General features: G+C 44.6%; 1 long non-coding RNA gene across 1 annotated transcript; it reads right to left on the bottom strand.

Moving 5' to 3' along the window:
• Positions 1-474: 474 nt before the first annotated feature.
• LOC118691746 (uncharacterized) lies at positions 475-1,809 on the bottom strand. The gene is made up of 3 exons (XR_004981073.2): positions 1,584-1,809; positions 992-1,321; positions 475-627 (listed from the first exon to the last, which is right to left on the bottom strand). It is a non-coding gene; the product is annotated as an uncharacterized LOC118691746 (long non-coding RNA).
• Between the last annotated feature and the right edge of the window lie 4,852 nt (positions 1,810-6,661).

Here is a 6,661-nt window from a genome sequence, read left to right as displayed (position 1 = left end):
AATACCATGGTCAGCTGCAGACACCTGCATTCATGCTCTGGGTTTAAAAGTTAGGATGTGGGTTCAAGCTAATTTTGTGCTCTTCGGATTTTTATATGACACCCTTTATTTTGGTTTCTGAGAAATTTCCATTAGTAAGAACAAAACAAGGTGACTAATTTCTGTGCTGAACTTTCTTCTCCTTTCCTCCCACCCCGCCCAATAAACAAAGAAAAAAAAAAAACCCCGTGATTTATTTCATTCACTTCAATTACTTGTAACAAGGCCAGCCCCTGGGGTCAAAGGCTCAGGGGTCATCTTTGGTTTAACAAGCAGTGAGGTTATCTGTGCAGACTGGGGTAGGATGCCGAGTCCCCCTCCTCAATGCTCCTGTCCCTGGTGTGCACAGCATCAAGGCCTAGAGGAAGTGTTGATGGAGAGGCCAATCTTATTTCACAGGAGCAACAATGAGAACTGACCTTTGAATGTGCAGTGGCTTGAGAGCAGCCGTGGTGAGGAGTGAAGGATGGTGCTGCAGGAGCGGTGCTCACAGAGCTTCAGCCAAATGCAGCCAAGTGCTCTCAGTACCATGGGATGGATGTAACTTCCTGTCATGCTCCAACCACAGCACAATCTCAGCTCTGCTGTCTGAAATTAGGAATTTAATTTTTTTTTTCTCTTACAAACATAGTGGAGTAGAAACACAGACATGGCAAGAACCTGGAAGTGCCTTCCACTGCTGGCTATTTCACAGGGCTGTGGGCTTCTCCTTGGCTGCTGGAGGACAGCACTGGCCTTCTGCAGGAAAACACACCACCTGACTGATTTGCTGATCAGCTTGTGCTCTTTAAAAGAGCCCCTTGAATCAACTCAGGGCAAAAGTCACAGTTAAAAAGTGCCCACCAGTACAGGTATATTAGTCCACCTTCATCCTTACTGTAAGTGATCACTAAACAGCCTCTCAATGTTGAGCAGAGCACATATCAGGTGGATGAGTTAAACCAAGACCTACCTGGCTCTTTCAGTGGTGGTTGCTGGCATTTTACTGCCTTTCACAGTTTTTTTCCTTCTTGGTTGAAAGAGTGAGACACACTCGGTGCTGATGCAAGGAGGCACAACTTCACTGGAGCTGACAGTTCTGTTTTCCTGTTACACCAGTGGTTTATTTGGAGAGGAATTCCCAAGTATCTGTTGGGGAATTGGAGCCAGGCAGCTGGGAGCAGATGGTATCTTATCAAAGGGTGATAATTGTTCATGAATTAGACTCCTCTGTATCACCTTCCTCTCACAGACCCAGAGCAATATCTGGAGCTGGCCTCTGCTTGCCATTTCAGCAGCTCTCCTGTAGCAAGGAAAATATATTTTTATAGTTTGCTTACCTTGACACTTCCAACATTTTCCCAGCAAGCTGAAGGTGTAATTAAATGACATGCCAGATGCTGGTGTGCTTTATATTATACCACCTCTCAGCTGGGCTAGTGAAAGGGAATGAATGGAGTCTTAAGACAGCTCTCCTATAGATAGTTATTATCTCTTTTCAATAAAGAATGGGTAAGGTTGAGCAGAATGTCAGTAAACCTGTAATTTTCTAGCCTTTCAGTTACCTCTGTTCTTCTGATCCACCAGTGATGTGAAGTTTTGTTGTACTTTGTTCCGTCAATTATGGCATCACTCCAAGAAGGTGGCGGGCTCCTGCCTCGCATATGCATATTTATGATAAGGTATGTTCTGATCTTCCTGTTGTGCCTGAAACCAGGTGTTCTGGGCCTTTTGAGGTGGGTTTGCAGCACGGCCTCTTTTGGGCAACGAAGCTTTTGGGGTGAAGCTTTTTAGCTGTAGGCTGAAAAAACAAAAGCTTGCTGGGAAAATGACAGCCAAGTTTCATAACTTCAAACTTAAAGAAACAGAATTATTTTTGTAACTTTAACAATAGGATTTCTAGAATGTATTTGCTTACTTCACTGTATCTGCTACCTCAGAAGATGGATCTGGTGTATCTCTTGGCTGTTGCACTCAGGTTTTAGACTATTCAGTTTTCAGCTTCACAGGACACCAGCCCAGTTTTCAGGGAGATAAGATGTTGGCTGACACAAAACAAACTTGCCAGTGAGATTTATTTACTTACTTGGAAGTGGAAATGTTGTTTTAATAATCCAGCCAGCCCAGGAGTGGAGGTGCTGAACATTCTCATGGCTGGCCTGGAGAAGGGTTTGCTGTAGCCTGGTGTGGTCCCCCCTCTGCCAGCAAAGTGTGCTCTGCATGGAGGGCAGGCAACCCAGCCAGGAAGGAGAGAACTGCAGGAGCAAGGACTGTTTTTCTTTCCCAAATTTTGACAACTCTTCATCTAGATATTTATATTTATCAAGACCATGTGAGACAGAATGTTTTAAGACCAATGTTTTTAATGGGTTGGTGACTCCTGGTTGTCTGGAGGGTCAGTGACACTGGCCAGCCCCAGCTCACACACAGAGCACTAAGTCCACAAGCAGCCAACAAGGTTCTCCTCTGCTCTTTTGGGGAGCGATGTTCCATTTGACAGAAGAAAGCAGCAGCTGAAACTTTCACATGCTGTCAGTTCAGTGAGTGCAGGGCACCTCTTTCAGAAGTGAGGTGTGTTCATAATTAAAGATTAATTTACTAGCACTAAACCCAAAGCTTTCCTCAAAGTCTACTGTCAACAGACACGCTCCCTTTCAGTGACATTTGCATTTCTAATTGGGACTGCTTATTACCAGAAAGCCTCTGCAGCTGAGATTTAATTTTATATATTTACTGGTTGTTCTCTTCCACCAGTGCCCTGCAACTGGTATTATCCAGTCTCCCTTGCAGGGTGTGGGTGCCTCTGAGTGGGCACAACTTCACCCTCCCAGATGGGCAGGAGCACGTGCATGTCAGGAAGCCACAATGTGCCTCAGGAAGATGTCTTGTCAGTGAGAAATGCTAAAAAGGTCAGTCCATATAGAGCAACCAGACTTGGAGGAGCAAGATCAGAAATGGAGAAGGCCAGCACTCTGATTTTGTGCCATGGCTAATGTTTTCTCTGTTCTTTCAAACTGGAATATTTCTACTTCAGAAAATACATTTAGACTTAGAAATCCTAATAGAGATGTGAATCACTTTCCTTCTCTAGTTTACTGATTGATATTTTTTTTTCTTCTGTCCTGAAAGAACTGATATTAAGAACTCTATTTAACAAGTTGCAGCACACCTTTTAGAACCTTAGTAACAGGAAATTGCTAATAAGTGGGCTTCCATGTCATGGTGCTCCCCATCCCTATTTCCTGCTTCAGGGCAGGTATGAAATCCAAGGGCAAAGTCCTGTACACGCCATGAGAGAGACAGTGCCTGCCCAGAAGAGATCGCTGCTGGAGTAGACAGGAAAGAAAGGAAATATTATTATTCCTCTTTAACAGATGGGAAACCAAGGCGCAGAGAGTTGAAGAGGCTTGCCAAAAGTCAGACAGAAATCTGAAAACAGCCAGGAACCGAATCCAGGTCTGCTGAGACTCAGGCCAGTGCCTTAATCACTCGACTCCTCATAGTTATTATATTTCTGCAGTTGTTATTCGCTAGGATAGACTATGAAATTTCTGCCTCTAGCTATAGCTACAGTGCTCCTACAGCATCTTCTACCCTCCATGTAATTTCTTTCCCTTCCCCCCCCCACCCCCGTATGTGTCAAGAAGTCCCTCTCCCTGCTTATGAAGGTGCTCAGCAAAGCTCTGCCTTTCTTTGTGTGCTCACAAACAAATTCCTTTCTTTTCCAGCACTGATTCCATTTGCCCACAGCCTTGTGACAATTCCTGCCTGGTGCTGAAAGTGCCGTAGATGTCTACAGAACCTTCACAATGCTGCTGTGAAAACCTCCCAAACTGAGATGTTTAATCCCCTGGAAAGGAAGAATTTGTAGGTACTCCCACACATTCCAGCCCAAAGCCTGACCACAGACCCCTGCACACAGCTCAGTGCTGCAGGAGTTTAAGCAAAGAGCTTTATGCAAATCCTCTCCTATCCATCATGGAGGGGAGTCCTTCATACTTCAGGAATGATGGGAGAAACAATCTATCGATATTCCATAATGAGCATAAATGCCCTTTATAAATTGTTTCCCTTTTATTGACTCTAAAGCAAATGTAGCCGTGAATGCTGTACATTAATACATTTTATACCTTCTAATGGTTTGATGGCCTCATATATCCAGTAACGCTGAGAATAATCATTAGATTGTAAGGAGTGCAAAATATGTTTTATCACTTGAAAATGGAATTCCTTCTTGAAAGGTAAAACCAGTGGTAGATCATTGATTTGAAAGGTCAGGGTTAAAAAGCTTATTAACGACTGGGTTAAGCTCTAGTAAAATTCTTTGTTTTACTCAGCTGTATGAAGCATTTAGCTAAGTGAGACTCTTCATTAGGACATTAGTGCTTTTATACTAGCTGTGTAAGGTAAGAATCAGTAATTTCCAGCTTATGTTCAGGAAAAAGGCATCTAAAGTGGCACACACTCCAAATAACACCAGGTGACACGTGGCCGTGGGTGCAATGGAAAACAACTGCTGCAGCATCCAGGGGTGGGGGCAGCTGGCGTGTGTAATCCCTGCCTCTCCCTGTCCTGTGTGGGGACCCCCAAGCAGGCCTTGCCCAGGCACATTAATCAGGTTATCAGATATATCAGGTTATCAGATATATCAGGTTATCAGATTATCAGGGAGTATAGCAGACGACCAGGTAGAAATACTGGCTTGGGTTCCAGATGCCTCATAGCTGTGTCAGGACACCGCAGTGCTGAGTTAGTGAGCCCCAGCTCCCTACAGGGCTCTGGATTAGCTAAAGTATGAGGTTCACAGGGCTGCAATGCTTCCTGCCTCTGAGACAGGGAGTTTCTGCCCAGGGAAAATGTGCCTGTCCCTCTCACCATTCCCTGATGTCCCAGCACATGGAGAAAGGCTCTGTATTACGGGTACAACAACAGTGCCAGCTCAAGCTCATTGTGATTGCCCTCTATCCCTCTCAGCCATCAAAGCAGCACAGACAGATCCCAGAAGAAAGGCAGGGTGGGACCATGGCAGGGGATACTGCTCAAGAGTGATGGGAATTTTTAGGCCACATGGGAAATGTGGGTATTTCAAGGCCCACATGAGCAGAAATGTTCATGCCAGATGAAAATAAGAAAGGTGGTTGCCCAGCACCACACTAAGCTGACCCTGAAGAAGCAGAAATAATCAGGAAGAAATTCTGACCTGTGAGGGTGGTGAGAACTTGGCACAGATTAGCCAGAGAAGCTGTGGCTGCTCCGTCCTGGGAGTGTTCAAAGCCAGGTCAGGTGGGGCTTGGATCAGCCTGGTCTAGTGGAAAGTCCCTGCCCGTGGCAGAGGGGTTGGAATGAGAGAGGTTCAATCGGGAGAGAGAAGAAAAAATAAAATCCCTGTAAGGATCATTAATCACTGGACTGGGCTGTCCAACTATGTTGTGGAATCCCTGAACCTGGATGTTTTCAAGACCTGAGGGGCCACAACCCAGAGCACAACTGTCACCAGCCCCTCAAGGAATGTTCTCTAAAATCCCACAATAGAAGGCAGTGCCAGTGGAAAATGTAGCAAAGATTTCCAAAGATGCCACAGATTCCAAAAGCTGCAATGTCAAAACCACTTTCTGGCTCTGTCAGTTCAGCAATTCACAGACATTTATTGTGGATAGAACAGAGGAAATCCAGTTGGAAGAGACCTACCAGGATCATCGAGTCACCTCAGTGCTGATCAAAATTTAAAGCCTGTTAATGACAATTTTGCCTGTTTGTAAGGCACTGACCAGCCTGGGGCATTGACCTCTCTTGGAAGATGGCTCCATTGTTTCTCTTGAAGGATCATGAAGATTATTCTTTTGCCAGTATCTTCTTCCTACACTTGTCCTCATCATTTGCTACTTGTTTCTAACAAAAAAGAGAGGCCTAAAACTCTGTCATACCATGTTAAGAAGGCTTTTAAATGTTTTTAATGGAACAAAATAACAATACAGAATATAATATCCACAGCATGTGCTTGGTGCAATGTAATTGCTCTGGGATACTCAATTCTTTTCATATAAAGCAGCCATACCAACCTAACCATCGGAACAACTTTAATATTTTATAGTGAAATTAAATTGCAGATTAAAACAGATGGTTTGAACATTTCATTACCAGCCATGGTGCTTATTTGCTGACCATTGGCTGGTATATGTAAACATATAAAAAGCAAAAGAGCCCTTGGATACAAACCATACTCTCCCTCAGCTTTTCATTCATGGTTACAGCATGGTTATGAATGTTATGGATCCAGACAGGGTCTTTAAATGTGCTGAATTCAATTTACTTGTACTGATGAAAGGAAGAGGTCATGGAAAGTGCAGAATGGGTGGGAAGAGTATAGAATATTTGTTAATTGTCCTGCCAATGCATTTCAGCTCACAGTTAGGCAAGTCCAGAGCTTCTGCACCTTCGTGGCACAGAAACCTGGCACCAGCCGTCTGCCAGGACACCTTCCACTATCCCAGGGTGCTCCAAGCCCTGTCCAACTTGGCCTTCAACACTTCCAGAGGTAGAGCAGCCACAGCTTCTCTGGGTAACCTGTGCCAGGGCCTCACCACCCTCAGAGGGAAGCACTTCTTCGTAATACCCAATCTAAACCTACTGTCCATCAGTCTGA

Source organism: Molothrus ater, chromosome 11 (genome assembly GCF_012460135.2).
Source record: "Molothrus ater isolate BHLD 08-10-18 breed brown headed cowbird chromosome 11, BPBGC_Mater_1.1, whole genome shotgun sequence".
Lineage (NCBI taxonomy): Eukaryota > Metazoa > Chordata > Aves > Passeriformes > Icteridae > Molothrus > Molothrus ater.
Note: the sequence above shows the minus strand (reverse complement) of the source record. Positions and strands in the feature narration are given on the sequence as shown.